General features: G+C 47.1%; 10 non-coding genes and 2 pseudogenes across 10 annotated transcripts; all 12 read right to left on the bottom strand.

Annotated features, from left to right (window-relative positions):
• Window positions 1-848: 848 nt before the first annotated feature.
• Window positions 849-1039, bottom strand: LOC142653706 (U2 spliceosomal RNA). Its single transcript, XR_012848626.1, has one exon. It is a non-coding gene; the product is annotated as a U2 spliceosomal RNA (small nuclear RNA).
• A 1346-nt stretch (window positions 1040-2385) lies between these two features.
• Window positions 2386-2576, bottom strand: LOC142653451 (U2 spliceosomal RNA). Its single transcript, XR_012848382.1, has one exon. It is a non-coding gene; the product is annotated as a U2 spliceosomal RNA (small nuclear RNA).
• A 1338-nt stretch (window positions 2577-3914) lies between these two features.
• On the bottom strand, window positions 3915-4105 carry LOC142653452 (U2 spliceosomal RNA). The gene has a single exon (XR_012848383.1). It is a non-coding gene; the product is annotated as a U2 spliceosomal RNA (small nuclear RNA).
• A 1334-nt stretch (window positions 4106-5439) lies between these two features.
• On the bottom strand, window positions 5440-5630 carry LOC142653453 (U2 spliceosomal RNA). The gene has a single exon (XR_012848384.1). It is a non-coding gene; the product is annotated as a U2 spliceosomal RNA (small nuclear RNA).
• A 1342-nt stretch (window positions 5631-6972) lies between these two features.
• Window positions 6973-7163, bottom strand: LOC142653454 (U2 spliceosomal RNA). The gene has a single exon (XR_012848385.1). It is a non-coding gene; the product is annotated as a U2 spliceosomal RNA (small nuclear RNA).
• A 1336-nt stretch (window positions 7164-8499) lies between these two features.
• Window positions 8500-8690, bottom strand: LOC142653455 (U2 spliceosomal RNA). Its single transcript, XR_012848386.1, has one exon. It is a non-coding gene; the product is annotated as a U2 spliceosomal RNA (small nuclear RNA).
• Window positions 8691-10030: 1340 nt separating this feature from the next.
• LOC142653456 (U2 spliceosomal RNA) lies at window positions 10031-10221 on the bottom strand. The gene has a single exon (XR_012848387.1). It is a non-coding gene; the product is annotated as a U2 spliceosomal RNA (small nuclear RNA).
• A 1338-nt stretch (window positions 10222-11559) lies between these two features.
• Window positions 11560-11769, bottom strand: LOC142654060 (U2 spliceosomal RNA; annotated as a pseudogene).
• A 1351-nt stretch (window positions 11770-13120) lies between these two features.
• LOC142654636 (U2 spliceosomal RNA) lies at window positions 13121-13231 on the bottom strand (annotated as a pseudogene).
• A 1306-nt stretch (window positions 13232-14537) lies between these two features.
• LOC142653457 (U2 spliceosomal RNA) lies at window positions 14538-14728 on the bottom strand. Its single transcript, XR_012848388.1, has one exon. It is a non-coding gene; the product is annotated as a U2 spliceosomal RNA (small nuclear RNA).
• A 1340-nt stretch (window positions 14729-16068) lies between these two features.
• LOC142653458 (U2 spliceosomal RNA) lies at window positions 16069-16259 on the bottom strand. The gene has a single exon (XR_012848389.1). It is a non-coding gene; the product is annotated as a U2 spliceosomal RNA (small nuclear RNA).
• A 1336-nt stretch (window positions 16260-17595) lies between these two features.
• On the bottom strand, window positions 17596-17786 carry LOC142653459 (U2 spliceosomal RNA). The gene has a single exon (XR_012848390.1). It is a non-coding gene; the product is annotated as a U2 spliceosomal RNA (small nuclear RNA).
• Window positions 17787-18034: the final 248 nt, after the last annotated feature.

Here is an 18034-nt window from a genome sequence, read left to right on the forward strand (position 1 = left end):
TGCAAAGTTCCGTCTGAACTTTATATAAGACGGTGAGGCTCAGTCAGTCACTCAGTGTTGCCTGAGAGGGCAACACTGCAACAGCCGGCCGCCAGGCTGTCTTTTTTTTGCACAGCTAGTTGCCTCCAGGAGGCCACAAGAGGGAGACAAGGGACAGCAAAATGGAAAATAGGCATCCACCAACTTTACAGACAACTTCTCCTTGCTCCTACAACCTCCATCCTTGCACAGTTTGTTATTCTTCTAGGTAACATAGTAACAAATCCAAATTGCTGCTCTCTTTGTAGGCAAGCAAGGCTTTGTTGCAACTGCAATTCTTACTTCTTCTTGAAATGTAGGGACGACAGTACATTCCATCACATCCATCTAGTGTACACAGGTAGGTTCCATTGTGGCGGGCGGGCTGCTTTAATGGCTGTTTGCTGTTCCCCCTACTCCACTCCACTATTTGACTGTGGTGCTGCATCAATCAATCAGTGGCTGGCTCAGGTGCAGCTCTTTAACCTACCTAAAAGGGAGGGCGGAGAGAAGACAAGGAAGGTGAATGAGCTGTTCCAATGTGAAATGCCGGAAACACAGAAACACAGAAGACACACACACACACACACACACACACACACACACACACACACACACACACACACACACACACACACACACAACAAGAGGTGGCAATGTATTAATAATTGCATTTAATAAATGAGCTCATTATCACACATGACTGTACAAATGCATTGTCCAACAGGTGTTGAAAATAATGGATTAAAGGGGAGATCCCATCAGAAAGACAAAAACAATAGCAAACACAAATAGCACTTTTGGAATCTGATTTTAGTCAACACATAAGGGAAGGGTGCACCGGTCCTGGAAATACTGCATACCAGGTCAATGCGTGGAGTGGACAGAGCAAGCTCTATTTCCATCTCCCTGTTCTAAAAATCCATTTAATATATGGTCCCCAGATAGGGGACGTATCAGATATTAAACTGATAAGAACAGATACTACACTTGATCTTAGCCAAAAGGCCCGAGAAGCGATAACCCGAGCGGCCCTTGCCCTTGCCCGAGCCTGTCCCATACTGCTGTTCACCCCTTGCAGCGATTGATTCAGCCTACTCCTAGGCAATTCCATGGGGCCTGCAGGCTCACACACATTTACAGCTACTAAGCGGGAGGGAGGTGAATAAAGGCCGGAGAGGAAGCTACACAGGATTTGCTTCTTTTGCTTGCACCACAATGCAGTGCTGAAAGAGGAGGAATCTACATAAAAACGCCTTCCTGGCAACGCCCAAATGCCCTCCTGCCATGCAGATAAACACTGGCAGCGGCAGCAAGTGCATGCCCACAGCCACCCCTTGTTCCTTCACACCTTGTATCAGCTGTAATCCAGTCCAGTCCAGTCCAGTGCTGCCTGCTGAGCAGCACTGACCAACACTGCCTGGGCCCAGGCTTTTATCTCTGAGGCAGGCCCCATTATGATGTCAGAAAGCTGGCTCTGGAATCCTGAGGGCTCCACTATGACACGTGCAAAGTTCCGTCTGAACTTTATATAAGACGGTGCGGCTCAGTCAGTCACTCAGTGTTGCCTGAGAGGGCAACACTGCAACAGCCGGCCGCCAGGCTGTCTTTTTTTTGCACATTTATTTGCCTCCAGGAGGCCACAAGAGGGAGACAAGGGACTGCAAAATGGAAAATAGGCATCCACCAACTTTACAGACAACTTCTCTTTGCTCCTACAACCTCCATCCTTGCACAGTTTGTTATTCTTCCAGGTAACATAGTAACAAATCCAAATTGCTGCTCTCTTTGTAGGCAAGCAAGGGTTTGTTGCAACTGCAATTCTTACTTCTTCTTGGAAATGTAGGGACGACAGTACATTCCATCACATCCATCTAGTGTACACAGGTAGGTCCATTGTGGCGGGCGGGCTGCTTTAATGGCTGTTTGCTGTTCCCCCTACTCCACTCCACTATTTGACTGTGGTGCTGCATCAATCAATCAGTGGCTGGCTCAGGTGCAGCTCTTTAACCTACCTAAAAGGGAGGGCGGAGAGAAGACAAGGAAGGTGAATGAGCTGTTCCAATGTGAAATGCCGGAAACACAGAAACACAGAAGACACACACACACACACACACACACACACACACACACACACACACACACACACACACACACACACACACACACACACACACAACAAGAGGTGGCAATGTATTAATTAATTGCATTTAATAAATGAGCTCATTATCACACATGACTGTACAAATGCATTGTCCAACAGGTGTTGAAATAATGGGATTAAAAGGGGAGATCCCATCAGAAAGACAAAAACAATAGCAAACACAAATAGCACTTTTGGAATCTGATTTTAGTCAACACATAAGGGAAGGGTGCACCGGTCCTGGAAATACTGCAATACCAGGTCAATGCGTGGAGTGGACAGAGCAAGCTCTATTTCCATCTCCCTGTTCTAAAAATCCATTTAATATATGGTCCCCAGATAGGGGACGTATCAGATATTAAACTGATAAGAACAGATACTACACTTGATCTTAGCCAAAAGGCCGAGAAGCGATAACCCGAGCGGCCCTTGCCTTGCCCGAGCCTGTCCCATACTGCTGTTCACCCCTTGCAGCGATTGATTCAGCCTACTCCTAGGCAATTCCATGGGGCCCTGCAGGCTCACACACATTTACAGCTACTAAGCGGGAGGGAGGTGAATAAAGGCCGGAGAGGAAGCTACACAGGATTTGCTTCTTTTGCTTGCACCACAATGCAGTGCTGAAAGAGGAGGAATCTACATAAAAACGCCTTCCTGGCAACGCCCAAATGCCCTCCTGCCATGCAGATAAACACTGGCAGCGGCAGCAAGTGCATGCCCACAGCCACCCCTTGTTCCTTCACACCTTGTATCAGCTGTAATCCAGTCCAGTCCAGTCCAGTGCTGCCTGCTGAGCAGCACTGACCAACACTGCCTGGGCCCAGGCTTTTATCTCTGAGGCAGGCCCCATTATGATGTCAGAAAGCTGGCTCTGGAATCCTGAGGGCTCCACTATGACACGTGCAAAGTTCCGTCTGAACTTTATATAAGACGGTGCGGCTCAGTCAGTCACTCAGTGTTGCCTGAGAGGGCAACACTGCAACAGCCGGCCGCCAGGCTGTCTTTTTTTTGCACATTTATTTGCCTCCAGGAGGCCACAAGAGGGAGACAAGGGACTGCAAAATGGAAAATAGGCATCCACCAACTTTACAGACAACTTCTCTTTGCTCCTACAACCTCCATCCTTGCACAGTTTGTTATTCTTCCAGGTAACATAGTAACAAATCCAAATTGCTGCTCTCTTTGTAGGCAAGCAAGGGTTTGTTGCAACTGCAATTCTTACTTCTTCTTGGAAATGTAGGGACGACAGTACATTCCATCACATCCATCTAGTGTACACAGGTAGGTCCATTGTGGCGGGCGGGCTGCTTTAATGGCTGTTTGCTGTTCCCCCTACTCCACTCCACTATTTGACTGTGGTGCTGCATCAATCAATCAGTGGCTGGCTCAGGTGCAGCTCTTTAACCTACCTAAAAGGGAGGGCGGAGAGAAGACAAGGAAGGTGAATGAGCTGTTCCAATGTGAAATGCCGGAAACACAGAAACACAGAAGACACACACACACACACACACACACACACACACACACACACACACACACACACACACACACACACACACACACAACAAGAGGTGGCAATGTATTAATTAATTGCATTTAATAAATGAGCTCATTATCACACATGACTGTACAAATGCATTGTCCAACAGGTGTTGAAATAATGGGATTAAAAGGGGAGATCCCATCAGAAAGACAAAAACAATAGCAAACACAAATAGCACTTTTGGAATCTGATTTTAGTCAACACATAAGGGAAGGGTGCACCGGTCCTGGAAATACTGCAATACCAGGTCAATGCGTGGAGTGGACAGAGCAAGCTCTATTTCCATCTCCCTGTTCTAAAAATCCATTTAATATATGGTCCCCAGATAGGGGACGTATCAGATATTAAACTGATAAGAACAGATACTACACTTGATCTTAGCCAAAAGGCCGAGAAGCGATAACCCGAGCGGCCCTTGCCTTGCCCGAGCCTGTCCCATACTGCTGTTCACCCCTTGCAGCGATTGATTCAGCCTACTCCTAGGCAATTCCATGGGGCCCTGCAGGCTCACACACATTTACAGCTACTAAGCGGGAGGGAGGTGAATAAAGGCCGGAGAGGAAGCTACACAGGATTTGCTTCTTTTGCTTGCACCACAATGCAGTGCTGAAAGAGGAGGAATCTACATAAAAACGCCTTCCTGGCAACGCCCAAATGCCCTCCTGCCATGCAGATAAACACTGGCAGCGGCAGCAAGTGCATGCCCACAGCCACCCCTTGTTCCTTCACACCTTGTATCAGCTGTAATCCAGTCCAGTCCAGTCCAGTGCTGCCTGCTGAGCAGCACTGACCAACACTGCCTGGGCCCAGGCTTTTATCTCTGAGGCAGGCCCCATTATGATGTCAGAAAGCTGGCTCTGGAATCCTGAGGGCTCCACTATGACACGTGCAAAGTTCCGTCTGAACTTTATATAAGACGGTGCGGCTCAGTCAGTCACTCAGTGTTGCCTGAGAGGGCAACACTGCAACAGCCGGCCGCCAGGCTGTCTTTTTTTTGCACATTTATTTGCCTCCAGGAGGCCACAAGAGGGAGACAAGGGACTGCAAAATGGAAAATAGGCATCCACCAACTTTACAGACAACTTCTCTTTGCTCCTACAACCTCCATCCTTGCACAGTTTGTTATTCTTCCAGGTAACATAGTAACAAATCCAAATTGCTGCTCTCTTTGTAGGCAAGCAAGGGTTTGTTGCAACTGCAATTCTTACTTCTTCTTGGAAATGTAGGGACGACAGTACATTCCATCACATCCATCTAGTGTACACAGGTAGGTCCATTGTGGCGGGCGGGCTGCTTTAATGGCTGTTTGCTGTTCCCCCTACTCCACTCCACTATTTGACTGTGGTGCTGCATCAATCAATCAGTGGCTGGCTCAGGTGCAGCTCTTTAACCTACCTAAAAGGGAGGGCGGAGAGAAGACAAGGAAGGTGAATGAGCTGTTCCAATGTGAAATGCCGGAAACACAGAAACACAGAAGACACACACACACACACACACACACACACACACACACACACACACACACACACACACACACACACACACAACAAGAGGTGGCAATGTATTAATTAATTGCATTTAATAAATGAGCTCATTATCACACATGACTGTACAAATGCATTGTCCAACAGGTGTTGAAATAATGGGATTAAAAGGGGAGATCCCATCAGAAAGACAAAAACAATAGCAAACACAAATAGCACTTTTGGAATCTGATTTTAGTCAACACATAAGGGAAGGGTGCACCGGTCCTGGAAATACTGCAATACCAGGTCAATGCGTGGAGTGGACAGAGCAAGCTCTATTTCCATCTCCCTGTTCTAAAAATCCATTTAATATATGGTCCCCAGATAGGGGACGTATCAGATATTAAACTGATAAGAACAGATACTACACTTGATCTTAGCCAAAAGGCCGAGAAGCGATAACCCGAGCGGCCCTTGCCTTGCCCGAGCCTGTCCCATACTGCTGTTCACCCCTTGCAGCGATTGATTCAGCCTACTCCTAGGCAATTCCATGGGGCCCTGCAGGCTCACACACATTTACAGCTACTAAGCGGGAGGGAGGTGAATAAAGGCCGGAGAGGAAGCTACACAGGATTTGCTTCTTTTGCTTGCACCACAATGCAGTGCTGAAAGAGGAGGAATCTACATAAAAACGCCTTCCTGGCAACGCCCAAATGCCCTCCTGCCATGCAGATAAACACTGGCAGCGGCAGCAAGTGCATGCCCACAGCCACCCCTTGTTCCTTCACACCTTGTATCAGCTGTAATCCAGTCCAGTCCAGTCCAGTGCTGCCTGCTGAGCAGCACTGACCAACACTGCCTGGGCCCAGGCTTTTATCTCTGAGGCAGGCCCCATTATGATGTCAGAAAGCTGGCTCTGGAATCCTGAGGGCTCCACTATGACACGTGCAAAGTTCCGTCTGAACTTTATATAAGACGGTGCGGCTCAGTCAGTCACTCAGTGTTGCCTGAGAGGGCAACACTGCAACAGCCGGCCGCCAGGCTGTCTTTTTTTTGCACATTTATTTGCCTCCAGGAGGCCACAAGAGGGAGACAAGGGACTGCAAAATGGAAAATAGGCATCCACCAACTTTACAGACAACTTCTCTTTGCTCCTACAACCTCCATCCTTGCACAGTTTGTTATTCTTCCAGGTAACATAGTAACAAATCCAAATTGCTGCTCTCTTTGTAGGCAAGCAAGGGTTTGTTGCAACTGCAATTCTTACTTCTTCTTGGAAATGTAGGGACGACAGTACATTCCATCACATCCATCTAGTGTACACAGGTAGGTCCATTGTGGCGGGCGGGCTGCTTTAATGGCTGTTTGCTGTTCCCCCTACTCCACTCCACTATTTGACTGTGGTGCTGCATCAATCAATCAGTGGCTGGCTCAGGTGCAGCTCTTTAACCTACCTAAAAGGGAGGGCGGAGAGAAGACAAGGAAGGTGAATGAGCTGTTCCAATGTGAAATGCCGGAAACACAGAAACACAGAAGACACACACACACACACACACACACACACACACACACACACACACACACACACACACACACACACACACACACACACAACAAGAGGTGGCAATGTATTAATTAATTGCATTTAATAAATGAGCTCATTATCACACATGACTGTACAAATGCATTGTCCAACAGGTGTTGAAATAATGGGATTAAAAGGGGAGATCCCATCAGAAAGACAAAAACAATAGCAAACACAAATAGCACTTTTGGAATCTGATTTTAGTCAACACATAAGGGAAGGGTGCACCGGTCCTGGAAATACTGCAATACCAGGTCAATGCGTGGAGTGGACAGAGCAAGCTCTATTTCCATCTCCCTGTTCTAAAAATCCATTTAATATATGGTCCCCAGATAGGGGACGTATCAGATATTAAACTGATAAGAACAGATACTACACTTGATCTTAGCCAAAAGGCCGAGAAGCGATAACCCGAGCGGCCCTTGCCTTGCCCGAGCCTGTCCCATACTGCTGTTCACCCCTTGCAGCGATTGATTCAGCCTACTCCTAGGCAATTCCATGGGGCCCTGCAGGCTCACACACATTTACAGCTACTAAGCGGGAGGGAGGTGAATAAAGGCCGGAGAGGAAGCTACACAGGATTTGCTTCTTTTGCTTGCACCACAATGCAGTGCTGAAAGAGGAGGAATCTACATAAAAACGCCTTCCTGGCAACGCCCAAATGCCCTCCTGCCATGCAGATAAACACTGGCAGCGGCAGCAAGTGCATGCCCACAGCCACCCCTTGTTCCTTCACACCTTGTATCAGCTGTAATCCAGTCCAGTCCAGTCCAGTGCTGCCTGCTGAGCAGCACTGACCAACACTGCCTGGGCCCAGGCTTTTATCTCTGAGGCAGGCCCCATTATGATGTCAGAAAGCTGGCTCTGGAATCCTGAGGGCTCCACTATGACACGTGCAAAGTTCCGTCTGAACTTTATATAAGACGGTGCGGCTCAGTCAGTCACTCAGTGTTGCCTGAGAGGGCAACACTGCAACAGCCGGCCGCCAGGCTGTCTTTTTTTTGCACATTTATTTGCCTCCAGGAGGCCACAAGAGGGAGACAAGGGACTGCAAAATGGAAAATAGGCATCCACCAACTTTACAGACAACTTCTCTTTGCTCCTACAACCTCCATCCTTGCACAGTTTGTTATTCTTCCAGGTAACATAGTAACAAATCCAAATTGCTGCTCTCTTTGTAGGCAAGCAAGGGTTTGTTGCAACTGCAATTCTTACTTCTTCTTGGAAATGTAGGGACGACAGTACATTCCATCACATCCATCTAGTGTACACAGGTAGGTCCATTGTGGCGGGCGGGCTGCTTTAATGGCTGTTTGCTGTTCCCCCTACTCCACTCCACTATTTGACTGTGGTGCTGCATCAATCAATCAGTGGCTGGCTCAGGTGCAGCTCTTTAACCTACCTAAAAGGGAGGGCGGAGAGAAGACAAGGAAGGTGAATGAGCTGTTCCAATGTGAAATGCCGGAAACACAGAAACACAGAAGACACACACACACACACACACACACACACACACACACACACACACACACACACACACACACACACACACACAACAAGAGGTGGCAATGTATTAATTAATTGCATTTAATAAATGAGCTCATTATCACACATGACTGTACAAATGCATTGTCCAACAGGTGTTGAAATAATGGGATTAAAAGGGGAGATCCCATCAGAAAGACAAAAACAATAGCAAACACAAATAGCACTTTTGGAATCTGATTTTAGTCAACACATAAGGGAAGGGTGCACCGGTCCTGGAAATACTGCAATACCAGGTCAATGCGTGGAGTGGACAGAGCAAGCTCTATTTCCATCTCCCTGTTCTAAAAATCCATTTAATATATGGTCCCCAGATAGGGGACGTATCAGATATTAAACTGATAAGAACAGATACTACACTTGATCTTAGCCAAAAGGCCGAGAAGCGATAACCCGAGCGGCCCTTGCCTTGCCCGAGCCTGTCCCATACTGCTGTTCACCCCTTGCAGCGATTGATTCAGCCTACTCCTAGGCAATTCCATGGGGCCCTGCAGGCTCACACACATTTACAGCTACTAAGCGGGAGGGAGGTGAATAAAGGCCGGAGAGGAAGCTACACAGGATTTGCTTCTTTTGCTTGCACCACAATGCAGTGCTGAAAGAGGAGGAATCTACATAAAAACGCCTTCCTGGCAACGCCCAAATGCCCTCCTGCCATGCAGATAAACACTGGCAGCGGCAGCAAGTGCATGCCCACAGCCACCCCTTGTTCCTTCACACCTTGTATCAGCTGTAATCCAGTCCAGTCCAGTCCAGTGCTGCCTGCTGAGCAGCACTGACCAACACTGCCTGGGCCCAGGCTTTTATCTCTGAGGCAGGCCCCATTATGATGTCAGAAAGCTGGCTCTGGAATCCTGAGGGCTCCACTATGACACGTGCAAAGTTCCGTCTGAACTTTATATAAGACGGTGCGGCTCAGTCAGTCACTCAGTGTTGCCTGAGAGGGCAACACTGCAACAGCCGGCCGCCAGGCTGTCTTTTTTTTGCACATTTATTTGCCTCCAGGAGGCCACAAGAGGGAGACAAGGGACTGCAAAATGGAAAATAGGCATCCACCAACTTTACAGACAACTTCTCTTTGCTCCTACAACCTCCATCCTTGCACAGTTTGTTATTCTTCCAGGTAACATAGTAACAAATCCAAATTGCTGCTCTCTTTGTAGGCAAGCAAGGGTTTGTTGCAACTGCAATTCTTACTTCTTCTTGGAAATGTAGGGACGACAGTACATTCCATCACATCCATCTAGTGTACACAGGTAGGTCCATTGTGGCGGGCGGGCTGCTTTAATGGCTGTTTGCTGTTCCCCCTACTCCACTCCACTATTTGACTGTGGTGCTGCATCAATCAATCAGTGGCTGGCTCAGGTGCAGCTCTTTAACCTACCTAAAAGGGAGGGCGGAGAGAAGACAAGGAAGGTGAATGAGCTGTTCCAATGTGAAATGCCGGAAACACAGAAACACAGAAGACACACACACACACACACACACACACACACACACACACACACACACACACACACACACACACACACACACACACAACAAGAGGTGGCAATGTATTAATTAATTGCATTTAATAAATGAGCTCATTATCACACATGACTGTACAAATGCATTGTCCAACAGGTGTTGAAATAATGGGATTAAAAGGGGAGATCCCATCAGAAAGACAAAAACAATAGCAAACACAAATAGCACTTTTGGAATCTGATTTTAGTCAACACATAAGGGAAGGGTGCACCGGTCCTGGAAATACTGCAATACCAGGTCAATGCGTGGAGTGGACAGAGCAAGCTCTATTTCCATCTCCCTGTTCTAAAAATCCATTTAATATATGGTCCCCAGATAGGGGACGTATCAGATATTAAACTGATAAGAACAGATACTACACTTGATCTTAGCCAAAAGGCCGAGAAGCGATAACCCGAGCGGCCCTTGCCTTGCCCGAGCCTGTCCCATACTGCTGTTCACCCCTTGCAGCGATTGATTCAGCCTACTCCTAGGCAATTCCATGGGGCCCTGCAGGCTCACACACATTTACAGCTACTAAGCGGGAGGGAGGTGAATAAAGGCCGGAGAGGAAGCTACACAGGATTTGCTTCTTTTGCTTGCACCACAATGCAGTGCTGAAAGAGGAGGAATCTACATAAAAACGCCTTCCTGGCAACGCCCAAATGCCCTCCTGCCATGCAGATAAACACTGGCAGCGGCAGCAAGTGCATGCCCACAGCCACCCCTTGTTCCTTCACACCTTGTATCAGCTGTAATCCAGTCCAGTCCAGTCCAGTGCTGCCTGCTGAGCAGCACTGACCAACACTGCCTGGGCCCAGGCTTTTATCTCTGAGGCAGGCCCCATTATGATGTCAGAAAGCTGGCTCTGGAATCCTGAGGGCTCCACTATGACACGTGCAAAGTTCCGTCTGAACTTTATATAAGACGGTGCGGCTCAGTCAGTCACTCAGTGTTGCCTGAGAGGGCAACACTGCAACAGCCGGCCGCCAGGCTGTCTTTTTTTTGCACATTTATTTGCCTCCAGGAGGCCACAAGAGGGAGACAAGGGACTGCAAAATGGAAAATAGGCATCCACCAACTTTACAGACAACTTCTCTTTGCTCCTACAACCTCCATCCTTGCACAGTTTGTTATTCTTCCAGGTAACATAGTAACAAATCCAAATTGCTGCTCTCTTTGTAGGCAAGCAAGGGTTTGTTGCAACTGCAATTCTTACTTCTTCTTGGAAATGTAGGGACGACAGTACATTCCATCACATCCATCTAGTGTACACAGGTAGGTCCATTGTGGCGGGCGGGCTGCTTTAATGGCTGTTTGCTGTTCCCCCTACTCCACTCCACTATTTGACTGTGGTGCTGCATCAATCAATCAGTGGCTGGCTCAGGTGCAGCTCTTTAACCTACCTAAAAGGGAGGGCGGAGAGAAGACAAGGAAGGTGAATGAGCTGTTCCAATGTGAAATGCCGGAAACACAGAAACACAGAAGACACACACACACACACACACACACACACACACACACACACACACACACACACACACACACACACACACACACAACAAGAGGTGGCAATGTATTAATTAATTGCATTTAATAAATGAGCTCATTATCACACATGACTGTACAAATGCATTGTCCAACAGGTGTTGAAATAATGGGATTAAAAGGGGAGATCCCATCAGAAAGACAAAAACAATAGCAAACACAAATAGCACTTTTGGAATCTGATTTTAGTCAACACATAAGGGAAGGGTGCACCGGTCCTGGAAATACTGCAATACCAGGTCAATGCGTGGAGTGGACAGAGCAAGCTCTATTTCCATCTCCCTGTTCTAAAAATCCATTTAATATATGGTCCCCAGATAGGGGACGTATCAGATATTAAACTGATAAGAACAGATTTTTTTTTTTTTTTTTTTTTTTTTTTTTTCCATTCAGATCACGTCTTAAAAATCATAAAATTCAAAATAAAAAAGACTTAGATCATCACAATGAAAACTGAAAACGTATAATTAACTTTTGTTTTCCTCTTTCCTTTTTTCCTTTTAAGAAATCAAAAAAACATTCCTTTTTTAACAGCAATAGTTCCTAACATATCCACTAAATGTTCCTGCAAATCATTACCATCCCATTCACAGTTTACAATGCACGCTAACCACGTTGGCACACCATACCGTTCAAGAAACCCTGGTAAATTTTCTCTTACACAGAGCCGCACCCTTCTCCGCATTTTTTCAAAATTAATTTTACTACGTAACTGCTCTACTTCTTCCAGTAACCTGTCTCTTTCTGCTCTTTCCTCTTCTGAAATGACACTTTTTTTCTTTCTCTCTGCTTTTTTCCTTTTTTTCTCATCACTTTGCCCACTTCCTTCCAATTTCTGAAGCTTTCCTTCTTCCAAACTAACTTCCGCTTCCTTTCTTTTGACTATCTTCTTATTTTCCTCTTGTACCTCACGTTTGCTTTTCTTTGGGCATGATTTGAATATGTGCCCCTCCTCTCCACACATATTACATACTTTCCCTTTCTGACATTCATTATACTTATGCCCCTCTTGCAGACATTTTGTACACATTACTTTCTCACACGTTTCTCTCTCATGACCATAATCTTTACAATTCAAACAAAACATATCCATTCCCAAAAAAAATAAATTTCCACATGCACTTCCAATCTTAAACCGCGCTGGAGGAAACAATAGGTTTCTAGATTCACCAATTCTCACAAATTTACAAAGAAATTTCCATTTCCCAGTCCAAAATCCAAAGGGGTTAAACACTTTCCCCTTTCCCACCACCTCCTCACAAAACTTAGTGAGAAATGACTTAATGTCCTCTTCCTCCACGTAAGGCGAAAACATCTTTACGACCACCAACTTCTTGTTTGGCACAAAATGTGGTGTTACCTTCACACCCACAAGTCTTGGGTCCCTTTTACCTTCCTTCAAGCGTTCCAAAAAATCTGAATAAATTTCTTCTGTAGCGAAGGTAACGTCAAAGCACCCTCTCCTCGGATAGTCCATCACCGCCAAAATGCACGATCTCTCCAGCTGAAAGAAATCCAACAAAAGGACCTTCGTGATGTACTCCAAATCCTTCCTTTGCCTCTCAGATTCCTCCACGAAAAACCGGACCGCATTCCTGGTTCGCATATGTTCGGGAATTTCCTCCATCCTGCTCCAAAAGAATTCCAGCAATCTCCAAAGAAATACCTTCAGTACCGGAGTACCAGGCAGGTGATCGCTCCCCGTTGCCCTGGACTAATCCTCCTCCCCAATAGCAGCAGAGGGGTGAAGTCTCTCCTAAGAGAAACGATCCCCCCAGGCCAAGGAAAAGGGTACCAGGGCACCTCCTGACCAAGAAACAAGGCAATACCCTAAAGTACTACACTTGATCTTAGCCAAAAGGCCGAGAAGCGATAACCCGAGCAGCCCTTGCCTTGCCCGAGCCTGTCCCATACTGCTGTTCACCCCTTGCAGCGATTGATTCAGCCTACTCCTAGGCAATTCCATGGGGCCCTGCAGGCTCACACACATTTACAGCTACTAAGCGGGAGGGAGGTGAATAAAGGCCGGAGAGGAAGCTACACAGGATTTGCTTCTTTTGCTTGCACCACAATGCAGTGCTGAAAGAGGAGGAATCTACATAAAAACGCCTTCCTGGCAACGCCCAAATGCCCTCCTGCCATGCAGATAAACACTGGCAGCGGCAGCAAGTGCATGCCCACAGCCACCCCTTGTTCCTTCACACCTTGTATCAGCTGTAATCCAGTCCAGTCCAGTCCAGTGCTGCCTGCTGAGCAGCACTGACCAACACTGCCTGGGCCCAGGCTTTTATCTCTGAGGCAGGCCCCATTATGATGTCAGAAAGCTGGCTCTGGAATCCTGAGGGCTCCACTATGACACGTGCAAAGTTCCGTCTGAACTTTATATAAGACGGTGCGGCTCAGTCAGTCACTCAGTGTTGCCTGAGAGGGCAACACTGCAACAGCCGGCCGCCAGGCTGTCTTTTTTTTGCACATTTATTTGCCTCCAGGAGGCCACAAGAGGGAGACAAGGGACTGCAAAATGGAAAATAGGCATCCACCAACTTTACAGACAACTTCTCTTTGCTCCTACAACCTCCATCCTTGCACAGTTTGTTATTCTTCCAGGTAACATAGTAACAAATCCAAATTGCTGCTCTCTTTGTAGGCAAGCAAGGGTTTGTTGCAACTGCAATTCTTACTTCTTCTTGGAAATGTAGGGACGACAGTACATTCCATCACATCCATCTAGTGTACACAGGTAGGTCCATTGTGGCGGGCGGGCTGCTTTAATGGCTGTTTGCTGTTCCCCCTACTCCACTCCACTATTTGACTGTGGTGCTGCATCAATCAATCAGTGGCTGGCTCAGGTGCAGCTCTTTAACCTACCTAAAAGGGAGGGCGGAGAGAAGACAAGGAAGGTGAATGAGCTGTTCCAATGTGAAATGCCGGAAACACAGAAACACAGAAGACACACACACACACACACACACACACACACACACACACACAACAAGAGGTGGCAATGTATTAATTAATTGCATTTAATAAATGAGCTCATTATCACACATGACTGTACAAATGCATTGTCCAACAGGTGTTGAAATAATGGGATTAAAAGGGGAGATCCCATCAGAAAGACAAAAACAATAGCAAACACAAATAGCACTTTTGGAATCTGATTTTAGTCAACACATAAGGGAAGGGTGCACCGGTCCTGGAAATACTGCAATACCAGGTCAATGCGTGGAGTGGACAGAGCAAGCTCTATTTCCATCTCCCTGTTCTAAAAATCCATTTAATATATGGTCCCCAGATAGGGGACGTATCAGATATTAAACTGATAAGAACAGATACTACACTTGATCTTAGCCAAAAGGCCGAGAAGCGATAACCCGAGCGGCCCTTGCCTTGCCCGAGCCTGTCCCATACTGCTGTTCACCCCTTGCAGCGATTGATTCAGCCTACTCCTAGGCAATTCCATGGGGCCCTGCAGGCTCACACACATTTACAGCTACTAAGCGGGAGGGAGGTGAATAAAGGCCGGAGAGGAAGCTACACAGGATTTGCTTCTTTTGCTTGCACCACAATGCAGTGCTGAAAGAGGAGGAATCTACATAAAAACGCCTTCCTGGCAACGCCCAAATGCCCTCCTGCCATGCAGATAAACACTGGCAGCGGCAGCAAGTGCATGCCCACAGCCACCCCTTGTTCCTTCACACCTTGTATCAGCTGTAATCCAGTCCAGTCCAGTCCAGTGCTGCCTGCTGAGCAGCACTGACCAACACTGCCTGGGCCCAGGCTTTTATCTCTGAGGCAGGCCCCATTATGATGTCAGAAAGCTGGCTCTGGAATCCTGAGGGCTCCACTATGACACGTGCAAAGTTCCGTCTGAACTTTATATAAGACGGTGCGGCTCAGTCAGTCACTCAGTGTTGCCTGAGAGGGCAACACTGCAACAGCCGGCCGCCAGGCTGTCTTTTTTTTGCACATTTATTTGCCTCCAGGAGGCCACAAGAGGGAGACAAGGGACTGCAAAATGGAAAATAGGCATCCACCAACTTTACAGACAACTTCTCTTTGCTCCTACAACCTCCATCCTTGCACAGTTTGTTATTCTTCCAGGTAACATAGTAACAAATCCAAATTGCTGCTCTCTTTGTAGGCAAGCAAGGGTTTGTTGCAACTGCAATTCTTACTTCTTCTTGGAAATGTAGGGACGACAGTACATTCCATCACATCCATCTAGTGTACACAGGTAGGTCCATTGTGGCGGGCGGGCTGCTTTAATGGCTGTTTGCTGTTCCCCCTACTCCACTCCACTATTTGACTGTGGTGCTGCATCAATCAATCAGTGGCTGGCTCAGGTGCAGCTCTTTAACCTACCTAAAAGGGAGGGCGGAGAGAAGACAAGGAAGGTGAATGAGCTGTTCCAATGTGAAATGCCGGAAACACAGAAACACAGAAGACACACACACACACACACACACACACACACACACACACACACACACACACACACACACACACACACACACACACAACAAGAGGTGGCAATGTATTAATTAATTGCATTTAATAAATGAGCTCATTATCACACATGACTGTACAAATGCATTGTCCAACAGGTGTTGAAATAATGGGATTAAAAGGGGAGATCCCATCAGAAAGACAAAAACAATAGCAAACACAAATAGCACTTTTGGAATCTGATTTTAGTCAACACATAAGGGAAGGGTGCACCGGTCCTGGAAATACTGCAATACCAGGTCAATGCGTGGAGTGGACAGAGCAAGCTCTATTTCCATCTCCCTGTTCTAAAAATCCATTTAATATATGGTCCCCAGATAGGGGACGTATCAGATATTAAACTGATAAGAACAGATACTACACTTGATCTTAGCCAAAAGGCCGAGAAGCGATAACCCGAGCGGCCCTTGCCTTGCCCGAGCCTGTCCCATACTGCTGTTCACCCCTTGCAGCGATTGATTCAGCCTACTCCTAGGCAATTCCATGGGGCCCTGCAGGCTCACACACATTTACAGCTACTAAGCGGGAGGGAGGTGAATAAAGGCCGGAGAGGAAGCTACACAGGATTTGCTTCTTTTGCTTGCACCACAATGCAGTGCTGAAAGAGGAGGAATCTACATAAAAACGCCTTCCTGGCAACGCCCAAATGCCCTCCTGCCATGCAGATAAACACTGGCAGCGGCAGCAAGTGCATGCCCACAGCCACCCCTTGTTCCTTCACACCTTGTATCAGCTGTAATCCAGTCCAGTCCAGTCCAGTGCTGCCTGCTGAGCAGCACTGACCAACACTGCCTGGGCCCAGGCTTTTATCTCTGAGGCAGGCCCCATTATGATGTCAGAAAGCTGGCTCTGGAATCCTGAGGGCTCCACTATGACACGTGCAAAGTTCCGTCTGAACTTTATATAAGACGGTGCGGCTCAGTCAGTCACTCAGTGTTGCCTGAGAGGGCAACACTGCAACAGCCGGCCGCCAGGCTGTCTTTTTTTTGCACATTTATTTGCCTCCAGGAGGCCACAAGAGGGAGACAAGGGACTGCAAAATGGAAAATAGGCATCCACCAACTTTACAGACAACTTCTCTTTGCTCCTACAACCTCCATCCTTGCACAGTTTGTTATTCTTCCAGGTAACATAGTAACAAATCCAAATTGCTGCTCTCTTTGTAGGCAAGCAAGGGTTTGTTGCAACTGCAATTCTTACTTCTTCTTGGAAATGTAGGGACGACAGTACATTCCATCACATCCATCTAGTGTACACAGGTAGGTCCATTGTGGCGGGCGGGCTGCTTTAATGGCTGTTTGCTGTTCCCCCTACTCCACTCCACTATTTGACTGTGGTGCTGCATCAATCAATCAGTGGCTGGCTCAGGTGCAGCTCTTTAACCTACCTAAAAGGGAGGGCGGAGAGAAGACAAGGAAGGTGAATGAGCTGTTCCAATGTGAAATGCCGGAAACACAGAAACACAGAAGACACACACACACACACACACACACACACACACACACACACACACACACACACACACACACACACACACACAACAAGAGGTGGCAATGTATTAATTAATTGCATTTAATAAATGAGCTCATTATCACACATGACTGTACAAATGCATTGTCCAACAGGTGTTGAAATAATGGGATTAAAAGGGGAGATCCCATCAGAAAGACAAAAACAATAGCAAACACAAATAGCACTTTTGGAATCTGATTTTAGTCAACACATAAGGGAAGGGTGCACCGGTCCTGGAAATACTGCAATACCAGGTCAATGCGTGGAGTGGACAGAGCAAGCTCTATTTCCATCTCCCTGTTCTAAAAATCCATTTAATATATGGTCCCCAGATAGGGGACGTATCAGATATTAAACTGATAAGAACAGATACTACACTTGATCTTAGCCAAAAGGCCGAGAAGCGATAACCCGAGCGGCCCTTGCCTTGCCCGAGCCTGTCCCATACTGCTGTTCACCCCTTGCAGCGATTGATTCAGCCTACTCCTAGGCAATTCCATGGGGCCCTGCAGGCTCACACACATTTACAGCTACTAAGCGGGAGGGAGGTGAATAAAGGCCGGAGAGGAAGCTACACAGGATTTGCTTCTTTTGCTTGCACCACAATGCAGTGCTGAAAGAGGAGGAATCTACATAAAAACGCCTTCCTGGCAACG

Source organism: Rhinoderma darwinii, chromosome 5 (genome assembly GCF_050947455.1).
Source record: "Rhinoderma darwinii isolate aRhiDar2 chromosome 5, aRhiDar2.hap1, whole genome shotgun sequence".
In the NCBI taxonomy this organism is placed as follows: domain Eukaryota; kingdom Metazoa; phylum Chordata; class Amphibia; order Anura; family Rhinodermatidae; genus Rhinoderma; species Rhinoderma darwinii.